A 16465-nucleotide genomic window follows, 5' to 3' on the forward strand; every position below is an offset into this window, starting at 1 on the left:
TATTACATTAGGTTCCATCTCCAGCAAAGAGCTCAAAGTACACTCCAGCAAAGAGCTCAAAGTGTACTGTTAAAATAGAATTCCCAACTACTGAGAAGGTGGGTGGAAAAGTGGGCAAGTGAAGGAAAAATCTATTATAATAGCCTGCCTCCAAAGAATAAGCATTATTCAGCCCTAGAGAATAAAACATTCCTAATATGTCTCTGAACTAAGACTCCTAACTGACACTTCACTAAACTTTGTACTGGCTAAATTATGCCACAATGAATATCACTAAAACCAACAACTTGACATAATAAAAAGATCCTAAAAATCTCAGCTAATAATCCATATGATCATGTATTGTAAGATCTAGTTTTTAATTACTTACTCTTTGGCCAAAGCAAAACTTTTAAACTTTTTCAATGCATTATGATTAAGCATCTACTACATGGAAAGCACTGCGGAAACAAATGAATTTTTTTAAAAGCCAAAATACCAACTGATTTTGTATTTTGCTATAAATTGAAGTATAAGCAACAGCACTGAGGAAGTACCATGCAGTGAAGGGGTCAATTTTATCCGTCGAAATTGGGGAAAATTACATAGCCAATTTAAGGTGGACATTGAAGACTGAGTAGGAGTTTGAGGCAGGGCAGCAGGAGGAGAAAGAGTATTCCAGGCCAACAGGGGGTTATAAAGGAGCCAAGCACATTGGGCACGGTAGGTGTGATAAAAGAGGAGAAAAGATAAAAAGGAGTGAGATAACGTAGAGTACTCAGACAATGAAAGCTCTGGTATGCTAAGCTAAGAAGTCTGGGGGTTTATGTCCTCAAACAATGGAGAGAAAGTAGAAATCCTCAGGCAGGAAAGTGACAAAAACATGAGGATTCAAGTAACAGGAAGAGCCTAGTAACATTATAATCATCTCAAAGGCATTATTCAGTGTTATATTATTTACATGTTGCTCATTCAATTTGGTCCTGATACCAATACAAAAGAAATTAAAGTATATATTAAAATATATTCCCCTCCATGATGTCAGTAGTCTCAGGGCTCAGTCATTGGCCCTCTTCTTTACTCCCTAGCTGACCTAACCAGTTACGTTTTTGTTTTTAGTTTTTAGTTTTGTTTTTTTTGAGACAGGATCTCCATCTGTTGCCCAGGCTGGAGTGCAGTGGCATGATCATGGCTCACTGTAGCCTCAACCACCCAGGCTGAAGTAATCCTCCCACATCAGCTTCCCAAGTAGCTGGGGCCACAGGCACACCACCACACCCAGCTAATTTTTTTTTCTTTATAGAGACAAGGTCTCACTATGTTGCCGAGGCTGGCAGTTCTACATGTTTAAACACCATCAATGTATCGATGATATCCCAAAGGTATATTCACAACCCTGATCTTGACCCTAGGCTCTAGAATTTAAGAGTCAACTGCCTACTCAATGGCTATTCCTGGATATCTAGCAGGCATCTCAAGCTCCAAACATCTAAACACTTCATCCAAACTAGCTCCTTCCTGTTTCCCATCTCTGTAAATGGCACCAGTCGCTCCAGCTAAAACCCTTGTAATCGTCTTTGATTACTCTCTTTCCCTCATCTCCCACAGCTAATCTATCAGCAAATCCTGTTGGTTCTACCTTGAAAACATGCCCTGAATTCAACCACTTCTCACTGCCTCTATCTCTATCTACCTCACTAGTCCAAGCTACTGTACCTCACACCACTCCAATGGCTTTTTTTTTTTTTTTTTTGAGATGGAGTCTTGCTCAGTTGCCCAGGCTGGAGTGCAGTGGCACTTTTTCAATGCATTATGATTAAGCATAAGTAGCTGCGACTACAGGCGCCCGCCACCACACCCGGCTAATTTTTTTTGTATTTTTAGTAGAGACGGAGTTTCACCATGTTAGCCAGGATGGTCTCGATCTCCTGACCTCGTGATCCACCTGCCTCGGCCTCCCAAAGTGCTGGGATTACAGGCGTGAGCCACCGTGCCTGGCCTCCAACGGCTTCTTAATTGCCCCTGCAGCAAAGCGATGTTTTGAAAACATAAATTAGGTATCATTTTTCTGCACAAAACTGTCCAATGAATACCATCAGTTAGAATAAAATCCAAAAACCTTATGGCCTACAAGGCTCTACACAATCTGAGCCCTGCCAATTCTCAATCTCATTTCCTACCACCATGCACCACCACCACCACTTCATATCCCAGCACTCTCCCAACTCTGGCACACTAGTCTTCTTGTAATTCCTTGAAAATCCCCAAACTGACTTTTGACACAAAGTCTTTGCATTACTATGCCCACCACTTCCAATTCTCCACATTTTGGTGTGTCTTACTCTTTATCATTCAGGTCGTGTTATGTTCAAATGTTACTTCAGAGAAGCCTTGCCTGGCAACCCATCTAAAAGAACCACCAAACCCACCCCCACCACTCTCTATCTCTTGTATTGTTTTCTTCATAGCTTTTTTTTTTTTGGATACAGAGTCTTGCTCTGTCACCCAGGCTGGAGTGCAGTGGCACGATCTCAGCTCACTGCAACCTCCCGGGTTCAAGCGATTCTCATGCCTCAGCCTCCCAAATAGCTAGGACTACAGGCGTGCACCACCACACCCAGCTAATTTTTTGTATTTTTTAGTAGAGCCAGGGTTTCACCATGTTGGCCAGGCTGGTCTTAAACTGACCTCAGGTGATCCACCTGCCTCGGCCTGCCAAAGTGCTGGGATTACAGGCATGAGCCACCACGCCTGGCCCTGAAATCATCTTTCTTTATTAGCTCATTGTCTACCAAAATATAATTTCCATGAGGGCATAGACTTTGGCCTGTTCACTGTTCAATCCTTAGCACCTGGCACGCAGTAGGGCTCATTAATTATTTGTTGTTGAATTGTGAGATTTTACCTAATTGATCTAAACTATCCTATTTGTATTTTCATCCTATTATGAATAATTGAATAATTCCTTTCCTACCTTTGAATTGAGATCCAATTCTTGATTACCAGAATGTTCTTCTTAGAACAGAGTCCTAAAACAGCTTAAAGACTGTTAAAATAAGCTATATGGTAATAATGCCTTTAATTCCTTTCTACAATTAGCCCTTCAGGCAACTTCGTCATTATTTTTCCTTGATTATAACATCCATTATCCTTTTCCTGTATTATTAGGCTTGTCAATGTATTACTTATTATAAATGCTACCAGTAGACATGTGTAGAATATCAACAAATATTTACTTTTATATTGCAAGTAACAAATTTTCTTAATATTAGCTATAGAAAAGCAAACATTTAAAAACCAAACTGACAGCCAAGTGATCAAGGTCACATCAATAGTGACAATCATGTTGATACTAAGTACTCTAATCCCAGTCTAATGATGAAAAAAGCATCAAATCCCAATTGAGTAACATGCTACAAAAAACCTGACTGGTATTCCTCAAAAGTGTCAAGGTCATCAAAAATAAAGAAAGCGTGAGAAACTATCATAGCCAAGAGGATCCTAAGGAGACATGACTACAAAAAGTACTGTGTTATCTTGGATGGAATACTGGAACAGAAAAGGGACATTAGATAAAAAGGAAATCTAAAAAAACTATGGACTTTTGTTAACAATAATGTATCATTATTGGTTCCTTAATTATAATAGGCTGGGGGTAGTGGCTCACACCCGTAATCCCAGCAATTTGGGAGGCCAAGGAGAGCGGATCGCTTGAGCTCAGGAGACCAACCTGGGAAACATGATGAAACTCCATCTCTACCAAAAATACAAAAAAATTAGCTGGACATGGTGGCGCATGCCTGTAATCCCAGCTACTTGGGTGGCTGAGACACGAGAATCACCTGTTATTCCAGCTACTCAGAAGGCTGAAGTAGGAGGATCACTTGAACCCAGGAGGTAGAGGCTGCAGTAAGCAGAGATAGTGCCATTTGCTCTCCAGCCTGGGTGACAGAGAGAGACTCCATCTCAAAAACTAAAATAAAATAAATTATTTTCATTATAGTAAATATACTACACTAACATAAGATTTTAATAATGGGAAAAGCTGGAAGGCAAGCTAGGTATATGAAAACTCTCTCTGTAGTCTGCAATTTTTCTATAAATCTAAAACTTTAAAAAAATTTTTTTTTAGGCCAGGCACAGTGGCTCACGCCTGTGATCCCAGCACTTTGGGAAGCCAAGGCGGGTGGATCACCTGAGGTCAGGAGTTCAAGACCAGCCTGATCAACGTGGAGAAAGCCTGTTTCTACTAAAAATACAAAAATTAGCCAGGCATGGTGGCGCATGCCTGTAATCCTAGCTACTCGGGAGGCTGAGGCAGGAGAATCACTTGAACCCGGGAGGCAGAGATTGCAGTGAGCTGAGACAGCGCCATTGCACTCTAGCCTGGGCAACAAGAGTAAAACTCCATCTAAAAAAAAAAAAAAAAGTTTTTTTAGAGTCAAGTGTGCAGCTGCAGTCGCAGCTACTTGGGAGGCTAAGGCAAGAAGATCCCTTGAGCCCAGTAGTTTGAGACCAGCCTGTGCAACATGGAAAGACCACTTGCCAAAAAAAAAGAGGAAAATAGTTTTTTCTAACCCAATTCATCCAAAATCCTACTGCTTAAAAAAACTCACCATTAGCTTACATTTGATATTTATCTTTTTAGACTTCTATGTACAGTAATTCTCCTCTTATCCCCACAGGATACATTCCAAGATCCCCCAGTGTATGTCTAAGACCTAGGAAAGTATTGAACCGTATACACAGTGTTTTATCCTATACTTACATACTTACCTATAATAAAGTTTAATTTATAAATTAGGCACAGTGAGAGATTAGTAACTAAAATATAACAATATACTATAATAAAAGTTATGTAAATGTGGTCTCTCAAAATATTTTCAGACCACAGTTGACGGCAGATAACTGAAACTGAAACCATGGATAAGGGAGAAGTACTATAAAGGGATATATACAGGTATATTTCTACAAAAATGTGATCACATAATTTTGTAACCTGCTTTGTTCACTTATCACATGCTTTCCAAGTCATTAATAGAGATCTGTATCATGTTTACCAGGTACAAAGTACTGCCCTCTATAAAGGCACCGTATTTATTTCTTTATTTTTATTTTTATTTTTATTTATTTATTTTTTGGGACAGACACTCTGTCGCCCAGGCTGGAGTGCAGTGGCATAATCATGGCTCACTGTAGCCTTGACCTTCTGGGTTCAAGTGATTCTCCTGCCTCAGCCTCCTGAGTAGCTAGGACTACAGGCATGTGCCACCACACCAAGCTGATTTTTGTATTTTTTGGTAGAGACGAGGTTTTGCCGTGTTGACCAAGCTGGTCTCAAACACTTTCTCCATGGAACAAGTGTTTAGTGTGTGCCTGCTGAGTGACTTTGTAAAGATTCAAAAAAAAAAAAAAAAACTCTTGGCCTCAAGGAATCCTCCTGCATCAGCCTTGTTCATTTTTTTTTTTCTCACAATTTGCCAGGCTTTGCTGATTACTGGATCTCCTAAACCTAAAAAAACTGGCTGGCACATAGTAAACACTCAATAAATATAAATGAATACTAAATAAATAAATTTGTCTTTTAACTTTATCGTGTTTCTGCCAACTAGACAGATGTTTTTTGTAATAACTGTATCAATCTTTGTCATCTTTGTCTTTATGGATTCGCCTTGGCAGTCATGCTTAGTAGAACAGCTCTTTTCTCTTTTGTTGAGCCTTGGTCTCACTCTGTTGGCCAGTCTGGAGTGCAGTGACACGTCACAGCTCACTGCAGCCTTGACCTCCTGAGGTCAAGTGATCTTCCCATCTCAGCCTTCTGAGTAGCTGTGACAACAGGGACATGCCACCACACCAAGCTAATTCTGAATTTTTTTTGTAGAGATGGGGTCTCACTCTGTTACCCAGACTGGTCTTGAATTCCTGGGTTTCAGAAATCCTCCCACCTGGGCCTCCCAAAGTGCTGGGATTATAGACATGAGCCACTTGCCTGGCCTCATCCTATTTCAAGACTGGAAAACTGTTTTCCCAGTTTTTTAAAGTGGTCATTTTCTGATTTCACGTTTTATATTTTAATATTTAATTTGGGCCAGGAGCGGTGGCTCACTCCTGTAATCCCAGCACTTTAGGAGGCCGAGATGGGAGGAAAACCTGAGGTGAGGAGTTCCAGACCAGCCTGGCCAACATGGTGAAACCCCATCTCTATTAAAAATACAAAAATTATCAGCCGGGTGCGGTGGCTCACGCCTGTAATCCAAGCACTTTGGGAGGCCGAGGCAAGCGGATCATGAGGTCAGGAGTTCGAGACCAGCCGGGCCAATATAGTGAAACCCCATCTCTACTAAAAATACAAAAATTAGCTAGGTGTGGTGGCAGGCATAGTCTGCCTGTAGTCCCAGCTACCTGGACCCTATCTCTATTAAAAATACAAAAATTAGCTAGGTGTGGTGGCAGTGGCGTAGTCTGCCTGTAGTCCCAACTACTTGAGAGGCTGAGGCAGAAGAATCACTTGAACCTGGGATGCGGAGGTTGCAGTGAGCTGCGATCGCACCACTGTGCTCCAGCCTGGGCGACAGAGCGAGACTCCATCTCAAAAAATAAAATTAAAAAAAAAATACAAAAATTACCTGGGTGTGGTGGCCTGCACCTATAATCCCAGCTACTTGGGAGGCTGAGGCAGGAGAACTGCTTGAATCCAGGAAGCAGAGGTTGCAGTGAGCCGAGATCATGCAACTGCACTCCAGCCTGGGCCACAGAGTGAGACCCTCAAAAAAAAAAATTTAATTTGGCTGGGCTCGGTGGCTCATGCTTATAATCCCAGCACTTCAGAAGGCCAAGGCTGGAGGATTACTTGAGGTCAGGAATTCCAGACCAGCATGGCCAACACGGTGAAACCCCGTCTCAACTAAAATTACAAAAATTAGCCGGGTGTAGTGGCAGACTCCCGTAATCCCAGCTACTCGGGAGTCTGAGGCAGGAGAATTGCTTGAACCCAGGAGGCAGAGGTTGTGGTGAGCACCACTGCACTCTAGCCTGGGGGACAAGCCCGAAACTCCCTCTCAAAAAAAAAATATATATATATAATTCACCTAGATTCTTTTTTTTTTTTTGAGACGGAGTTTCGCTCTTGTTGCCCAGGCTGGAGTGCAATGGCACGATCTCCGCTCACCGCAACCTCTGCCTCTCCGGTTCAAGCATCCCAAGTAGCTATGATTACAGATATGCACCACCACACTCGGCTAATTTTGTATTTTTAGTCAAGACGGGATTTCTCCATGTTGGGGAGGCTAGTCTCGAACTTCCAACCTCAGGTGATCTGCCAGCCTCAGCCTCCCAAAGTGCTGGGATTACAGGCGTGAGCCACCACGCCCGGCAAATTTATTTAAATTTTAAGGTATAAATCCCATTTTTTCTCGAAACAGTTGATTGTTCCAACATAATTTTGGAACCCCTTCCCTACTGATATAAAACACCACCTTTATAACACTAAATAACCTTGTATATTTCTAGATTATTCTGTTTCACTAATCTTGTGTTCCAGGGTTGCTACTCATATTTTGATTATCATAGCTTTATTTGTATATTCTCTAGTACAAGTCCTTTCCTCATTCTTCTCTTCCAAGAAGTTTCTTACTTTCTAGGTTTACTTTTTTTTTTTTTTTTTGAGACGGAGTCTGGCTCTGTCACCCAGGCTGGAGTGCAGTGGCGCAATCTCGGCTCACTGCAAGCTCCGCCTCCCGGGTTCACGCCATTCTCCTGCCTCAGCCTCTCCGAGTAGCTGGGACTACAGGCGCCCGCCACCACGCCAGGCTAATTTTTTTGTATTTTTAGTAGAGACGGGGTTTCACCGTGGTCTCGATCTCCTGACCTCGTGATCCGCCCGCCTCGGCCTCCCAAAGTGCTGGGATTACAAGCGTGAGCCACCGCGCCCAGCCTCTAGGTTTACTTTTTCAAATGAATTTTAAAACCATTTTGTCAAATTTTCAAAGGGAAATCTGGTTGGAATCATGTAAAACTGCCAGCCATATCTCTCTGTTGCTATTTTCCTCAGTGGTAAAATGGAGATAACAGTACTTACCTCGTAGGTTTGTTATGATAACTAAATGAATGAAATACAGTAGAAAGTATTTAGAACACCAAGCCAGAAAGATGTGAACTATTATAATTACTCAAAAGTGACAGCTATTACGATTGCTCAATAAATGTTTTCCAGATGTGTTCGCACAAAATTCGAAGACTCTTTTTAAGATAACTCAAAAGGTATTATAAAACATAAGCAGTGGTATGGAAAACATACAGTTTGCACTTTTCTTCACCAATGCCTTGACCTTTCTTTGGTGAAATGAAGAGCTAGAACTGGGAGGAGAGACCAAGAAAAATACCAAAGGCTGATGGGTACCAGGTCTCTAAAATTTTACAAAGATAGCCCACCAAGTGGAAACGAAGACTTCTAGGCCCTTCTAGTCAGCGTTGTGGGGCATCAGCATTTCCCTTTTAAATACTATTTCCCCATCTCTGCAGTTATGGCAGTAGTAGTTACTTTTTGATTTCCTCCCAGAAAATACATAGGGATTGGATGTCTAAAAGACAATATTTTTCAAATGAGGTCGTGGGCCCCCATAAAGTATAAAAGGGAATGATAAAGATGGACAGACATGCCCAGAATATTATAACAAATTACCTCCACCAGGTTTCCCACATCACTGTAATGATTGAGAGGGGAGTGGCTGTGGGGTTTTTTTTTGGGGGGGGGGCCGTTGTCTCATTATAATTGTTAAGAATTTGTTAAGTTTTTTTTATCTGCATGAAATTGAGGTGAGGAAGTCAGAGGCCGTATGAGGGACCTTAAAAGGTGATCTCCTCTACCGAGCTGAATGATAAATGGAAGCTGAGGGTGGTAAGATGAAACTAGCCAAAGGCCTGGACCCCAGACCTCCGAATTCCCAGATCTCGGCTCATCCCAATACACCACACAGCTTCTCACCGACGCTTGCCACGCTTCCATGTGGGAAGAGTAAAAACAGGCAATCCGACCCCAGCAAAGACGCTGGAAAACCACAGGCCGGCGCAGTCGAAGGCACGTGACCCGCCACGCCCCCCCCCCCCCCCCCCCCCCCTGCCCCGCGCCAGCAGCACGCGCTGCCAACCTCGTCATGTGACCTTCACGCGGCCCCAGCGCTCCCCCTGCTTGGCGACTCTTTCCAGCAGCCATTTTGCTGAGAACTTGTCGTCTGTGCTCACCGCGGAGCAGGACGCCACGAAAAGCCACGGCCAGAATTTACGGGCCGCACACGCGCTTCGAAAGACCGCTCACGCCGTCAGGGCCCGTTCGAACCTCACTGAACACGTCGCACCCCGGGGCACCGGGGAAAGCTGTGGGTGCGCCTCGGCCTGAGATTGGCTGTGGCGTCCACGTGACGCCTCAGCCCCCCCCCCCCCCCCCCCCCCCCCCCTCCCCCCCAACTCACAAAAACACCCAGACTCTTAACACTTCGCGCCAAGAACACGCCACCAGGGGCGTGAGGACGGGCGTAGCGCGTGGCAAGCAAGGCGCCTGCGCGTACCTGCCGGGGCCGACCGCAACCGACCCACGCGCCGCTCCGCTCGCGGGTCCCGGGAATCCTCGCGCTGCTGGACCACCCGGCTAGTCATTGGCTGCCAGTTCGGGTCACGTGCTGGTTGCAGGCCCGCCCCTGCCCGCTAATCACCTGGCACCGAGCTCGAAGCGGTGCCGAGTCGTTCGCACGCGGAGAGGGAGGGTAGTTAGAGGGCCATCCTTTTCTGCCGTTATGGATTTAAACCCATAAAGAGGAAACGAGAAACCAGAGGCTCAAAGCTAAGGAAGCTCGCACCTACCGGCTTAACTTCGCACGCCTCTCCAGGAGCCGGGAACCATCGCCCTTGGGCGCTCCCCGATGCACGCCGGGATACGCCTGGCGCCCCTCGGTGTGCTGCAGAGCATGCCGGGAAAGGCACCTCTCCCGATCTCCTGGCGCTCACCTCCCGGGCGTTCCTTTCGTGTCCCCTTGAAAGCCCGGTCCTTGGGCTTGGAATGAGACGGTTTGGGTAATTATGGGAGTGTGGCAAGGTATACCAGGCACTTTCAGCCCCTCCTCTCCCACTTGTTTGATCTGTGTGGTCTTGGGGAAACCGTTTAACTTTTCTCCACGGAGCAAGCGTTTAGTGTGTGCCTGCTGAGTGACTTTGTAAAGATTCAGAAAAAAAAAAAAAAAAAAAAAAACCACCAGCAAGGGTATTTGCCTACAAATGAACTGCCAGCCTTTCCTGGCCAGTGAAAAAGAATGCTAATTTAAATGCAACTTACCAGGAGCCCCACTTGAGAATGGAAATGGCACTTAGAATTTCCCTTGGGATAGAAGATGAGACCTTTCTTGCTAAACTTATTGCTACTGTTGGGGAAAGTAGGGGTGGTAAGAGCACGAGGCGTTTTAAAGGAGGCAGGGACATGTCTGTATCACAGTTACTGGTTCCACCTCGTACAAAATATGGTATATTGGAAACGAGAAAAAAAAAAAAAAAAAACACCGTCTCCTAACTCAGAAAAAGTGGTCATGCATCAGAACCAATTAACTTTGTAACATATTCACAAACTGCCCTTCAGGCCAAAACCTAATGTTTTACTCCCATGAAATCCCCACTTAAAACAATTCGCACCTTTTCTGCTTTGAACTCCATTCTTCAGCTTTGCCGGATTTTAGAACGATTTCATCAATTCTTAAAGAGATGATTAAGCTTGAAGAATCTGACTAGCGATGGTCAAGCTCAAGAGCTCCTATTTATAGATTAAAAATTAAATGTATTCATTTATAATGTGGTTATCAAGCCAAAATATAGTTTGGGGCACCCTTTTCTAATTTCAAAGTACTTCATAAGCCTAATTATCAGAAAATTATTCCCTGACTAGAAAATCAAAAGAAAGGGTATTAGATGATCATACGTAATAAAAAGCATTAAATTGCAGGCATATGATGTTACACTTGAAGTTTATAAAACATTCCAATATTCTTCATTATATATAATCCTTATAACAACTCAGAGAAAAGTGCTATACTAGTATTATCATTTTCTGAGTCAGTCTTGAGTGGGAATCTGGAAAAATGTATCTTAACACGTTCTCCAGGCAATTGTTATGCACAACTGGGTTTGGGACCTATTGGCTATAGTGGAAAGAACCCAAGGTTTGAAGTCAGACAGATCCATGTCAACTTGCAGCTCTTTTACTTCCTGCACTCTGATTGTGGTGAACAGGTTTTTGAACTTTTTTTTTTTTTTTCCTGAGACCGAGTCTCACTCTGTTGCCCAGGCTAGATTACAAAGGCGTGATCTCAGCTCACTGCAACCTCCATCTCCCAGGTTCAAGCGATTCTGGTGTCTCAGCCTCCTGAGTAGCTGGGATTATAGGCGCCTGCTACCATGCCTGGCAATTTTTGTATTTTTAGTAGAGATGGGGTTTCACCATATTGGCCAGGATGGTCTCGAACTCCCGACCTCAGGTGATCTGCCTGCCTAGGCTTTCCAAAATGCTGGGATTGCTGGCGTGAGCCACCACGCCCGCTGGTTTTTGAACTTTTTGATTTTCAGTTCCTTTAACTGCAAATTGAGGCCAGTTTGGATTGTCTTTGTTTTTTTTGTTTGTTTGTTTGTTTGTTTTTTAGACAGAGTCTCACTCTCTTGCCCAGGCTGGAGTGCAATGGTGCGATATCGTCTCACTGCAACCTCCGCCTCCCGGGTTCAAACAATTCTTCTGTCTCAGCCTCCTGAGTAGCTGGGATTACAGGCGCACACCACGTCGCCTGGCTAATTTTTGTATTTTTAGTAGAGACAGGGTTTCACCATGTTGGCCAGGCTGGTCTCAAACTCTTGACCTCGTGATCCACCCGCCTCGGCCTCCCAAAGTGCTGGGATTACAAGGGTGAGCCACTGTGCCTGGCGTGTGTGTGTGTGTGTGTGTGTGTGTGTGTGTGTGTGTTTTGAGATGGAGTTTCACTCTGGTTGCCCAGGCTGGAGTGCAATGGTGCAGTCACGGCTCTCTGCAACCTCCGAATCCCGGGTTCAAGGGATTCTCTTTTGTCAGCTTCCCAAGTAGTTGAGATTACAGGCGTGAGCCACCACGCCCGGCCTGGATTGTCTTTGGATTGTCATAATGATTCTCAGATCAAAATATTTAGAACACCTGTCATAATCCCTAATAAATAGGATGAACTCTGAATGTGAGTGCTAGTTAGTGGTAAGGTTGCATTCAAACTAGCACCCTGTACTCTGTGCAATACAGCACATTGTTGAATCTTTTTTTCTCTGCTATTCTGTTTCTCCCCTAGACAGTGCTAGAGGAACACTAACAGATTCGTGTACCACAGATCTTTTTTGGAATCCTTGGTGACTACTGCCCATCTGTTGGTATATATATTTACATTGTTTCCCACCTTCATTTCAGTTTTTTTTCTTAACATGTTAAAATGCTGAGCTGTAGACATTATTGCAGTAAAATAATGCTGATAGACGATTAGAGAGGGCACCTGTGCCTGAACTTCAAGGAGACTAAAAATTTTTATATAAATATCTCAAAGTAAAGACACCTCAAAACTCACTCTCCACTTATATAACAATATTTCAGATGCTCTCTTCCTGGCCTCCTTGCAGTGGTTCCATAGAACCTCTACTAGCTTCATCATTTACCCTTAAAAAAAGGAGGGATTCGCTTAGGCAGAACTTCCCATAAACATCTGAAACTCAGCATTTCCAAAGGCAAGCTAATTATCCATCCCTTCACCACCACACACAAGTACTACAGCATTCCTCTACATGGGCAATATCACCATCATTCCAGTAAGTTTGCCAGGCCACAAAACCTGTCTTACCCTCAGCTGACCCTTTTCATCTATTTTCCACATTCACTTGATCCCAGAGTTCTATTGCTTCCAACATTTGAATGTCTTTGTTTTTTTTTCCTTTTTCTTTTTTTTTTTTTTTTTTGAGGTGGAGTCTCACTCTTTCACCCAGGCTGGAGTGCAGTGGCATGATCTCAGCTCACTGCAACCTCCGCCTCATGCGTTCAAGCGGTTCTCTGCCTCAGCCTCCTGAACAGCTGGGATTGCAGGTGCCCACTACCACGCCTGGCTAATTTTTTTGTATTTTTAGTAGAGACCGGGTTTCACCATCTTGGCCAGGTTGGTATTGAACTCCTGACCTCGTGATCCACCCGCCTTGGCCTCCCAAAGTGCTGGGATTACAGGCGCGAGCCACCGCGCCCGGCAGCCTAAATGTCTTGTAAATTTAATACCCACTTTCCATTTCCTCCACCATTACACTAATTAAACGTTTATCTCTGTGAAACCCTACAAATATAGAAGTATTCCACTATAATGACAATAGCATGTTAAAGTTTATTTCAGAATACCAAATTGTATATGCAATGAGATATTATTCAGCCATAAAAAAGAAACCACTGCCATTTGCGACAATATAGATAAACCTGGGAGACATTAAGCTATGTGAAATAAGTCAAACACCATTAGGCCGGGTGCGGTGGCTCACACCTGTAATCCCTGCACTTTGGGAGGCCAAGGCAGGTGGATCACCTTAGGTCAGGAGTTCGAGACCAGCCTGGCCAATGTGGCGAAACCCTGTCTCTACTAAAAATACAAAAATTAGCCAGGCATGGTGGCCTGTAATCCCAGCTACTCAGGAGACTGAGGCATGAGAATCACTTGAACCTGGGAGGCGGAGGTTGAAGTGAACTAGGATCAAGCCACTGCACTCCAGCCACCTGGGCGACAGAGTGAGGCTCTGTCTTAAAAAAAAAAAAAAGAAAAGCCAGGCACGGTGGCTCACACCTGTAATCCCAGCACTTTGGGAGGCTGAGGCAGACTGATCACCTGAGGTCGGGAGTTGGAGACCAGTCCTGACCAATGTGGAGAAACCCCATCTCTACTAAAAATACAAAATTAGCCAGACATGGTGGTTCTTCAATCCCAGCTACTCGGGAGGCTGAGGCAGGAGAATTGCTTGAACCCAGGAGGCAGAGGTTCCAGTGAGCCAAGATCATGCCATTGCACTCCAGCCTGGGCAAGAGAGTGAAACTCCGTCTCAAAAATAAAAAAAACAGCCGGGTGCGGTGGCTCACGCCTGTAATCCCAGCACTTTGGGAGGCTGAGGCGGGCGAATCACGAGGTCAGGAGATCGAGACCATCCTGGCTAACACGGTGAAACCCTGTCTCTACTAAAAACACAAAAAAATTAGCCGGGCATGGTGGCAGGCGCCTGTAGTCCCAGCTACACAGGAGGCTGAGGCAGGAGAATGGCGTGAACCCGGGAGGCGGAGCTTGCAGTGAGCCGAGACCGAGCCACTGCACTCCAGCCTGGGCGACAGAGCAAGACTCCGTCTCAAAAAAAAAAAAAAATAAGTTTTATGAATGTGTATTTTACCACAGTTTTCAAATTAGAAAATAATCAATGAGATACCACTGCACTCCTATTAGAATGACTAAAATCCAAAATACTGCCAACACCAAATGCTGATGAGGATGTAGAGGAACAGGAACACTCAGTCATTACTAGTACAAAATCATACAGCCACTATGGAAGACAGTTTGGTAGTTTCTTATAAAGCTAAATGAAGTATAGTCCTACTATACTACCCAGCAATAACATTCCTAGGTATTAGGCCAGATGTAGTAGCTCATGCCTGTAAGCCCAATGCTTTGGAAGGCCAAGACAGGAGCCCACGTGATGGAGGTTAACAGTGAGCTATGATGGCAACACTATACTCCCACTTAGGCAACAAAGAGAGACTCTGTCTCTAAAAACAAAGAAAAAACACACAAAAACAAAAACATTCCTAGGTATTTACCCAAATGAGCTGAAAACATGTCTGCACAAAAACCTACACACAAATGTTTATAAAAGCTTTATTCATAATCAGCTGGGTATGGTGGCTCATACCTGTAATCCCAGCACTTTAGGAGGCCAAGGTGGGTGGATGGTTTGAGGTCAGGAGGTCAAGCCCAACCTGGGCAAAATGTCAAGATCTCATCTCTGAAAAAAGAAACGAATAAAAAAATTAGCCAGGTGTGGTGGTGCATGCCTGTAGTCCGAGCTACTTGGCAGGCTGAGGCGGGAGGATCACTTGAGCCCAGGAAGTTGAAGCTGCAGTTAGCTATCAGTGCACCACTGCACTCCAACATGGGTGACAGAGTGAGACCCTGTCTCAAAAAAACAATAAAAATAATTGTTACTTTTAAAAATAAAAATAAACTTTATAAAACACTGATAATTTCCAATGTATCAACTTTTTATTTTATGGTAAGTACTTATTGTCCCTTACCTAATAAAGCTTTGCCCATTCCAAAGTTGTACAAATTTTCTTCTATGTTTTTTGCATAATTTTTATTGTTTTCCGTTTTGCATTTAGGTCTACTATCCACCTCAAATTAATATCTGTAAAGGCTGGGCACAGTGGCTGACACCTGTAATCCCAGCACTTTGGGAGGCCAAGGCAGGCAGATCACAAGGTCAGGAGATCAAGACCATACTGGCTAACACGGTGAAACCCCGTCTCTACTAACAATACAAAAAATTAGCCAGGCATTGTGGCAGGCGCCTGTAGTCCCAGCTACTCAGGAGGCTGAGGCAGGAGAATGGCATGAACCTGGGAGGGGGACCTTGCAGTGAGCCGAGATGGCGCCACTGCACTCCAGCCTGGGGGATGGAGTGAGACTCCATCTCAAAAAAAAAAAAAATCTGTATATGGTGTGAGGTAGGGGTTGAGATTCATTTATTTCATAAGGATGTCAAGTTGATCCAACACTATTTGTTGAACATTATTTTCCCTCTTTGAAGTACCTCAACATCTGTATTAGTTGTCTGTTACTGTATAACAAATTACCTCTAAAATTTAGCAGCTTAAAACAACAAATACTTATTATCTCATTGTTTTTGTGGTTAAGGAATCTGGGCACAGCATACCTGGGTGCCAGTGGCTTACAGTGTCTCATGAGGGTCCAGTCAAGCTGTTGGCCAGGGTTGTAGTGTCAACTGAAGACTTGACTCAATGTGAGGGGAGTCTGCTTCCAAGCTCCTTTGTGCTTCTTGGCAGGCCTTGGTCCCCTGCCCCATAGGCCTCTCCACAGGCCTACCTCAGAACATGGTAGCTAGCTTTACTGATAGTAAATAATCCAAGAGAGAAACAGTTACCCCAAAATGTAAGCCATAGTCTCTTTTAAACCTAACTCTAGTAGTGACATCCTCTGACACGTATCAGCCCACACTCGAGAGATTACATATGGGTGTGAATACCTGGAGGTAGGAATCATGATATTCAATGACATGTAATCTCTACTGAGTGTGACCTGATAGATTAGGGTCCATCATTAAAGGCTGGTCCATCATAACATAACACCTTTGTCAAAAATCAATTGTCTATATATGTTTGGGTCTGTTTCTAGGTTGTATTCTGTTCAACTGACCT

The 16465-nt window shown here is 44.0% G+C and overlaps 1 protein-coding gene across 2 annotated transcripts in view; it reads right to left on the minus strand.

Moving 5' to 3' along the window:
- The window catches only part of MGA (MAX dimerization protein MGA), a 169063-nt gene extending 159040 nt beyond the window's left edge, over nucleotides 1-10023 (minus strand). The window contains exon 1 of one of the 2 annotated variants that reach the window (XM_032175323.2): nucleotides 9835-9855. The gene's annotated coding sequence lies outside the window, so the exon portion shown is untranslated. Of the gene's footprint in view, nucleotides 1-9834 lie in introns of both variants that reach the window. The other variant, XM_058427468.1, reaches the window with a different exon arrangement.
- Nucleotides 10024-16465: the final 6442 nt, after the last annotated feature.

This window comes from Hylobates moloch, unplaced genomic scaffold, assembly GCF_009828535.3.
Source record: "Hylobates moloch isolate HMO894 unplaced genomic scaffold, HMol_V3 SCAFFOLD_14, whole genome shotgun sequence".
Classification (NCBI taxonomy): domain Eukaryota; kingdom Metazoa; phylum Chordata; class Mammalia; order Primates; family Hylobatidae; genus Hylobates; species Hylobates moloch.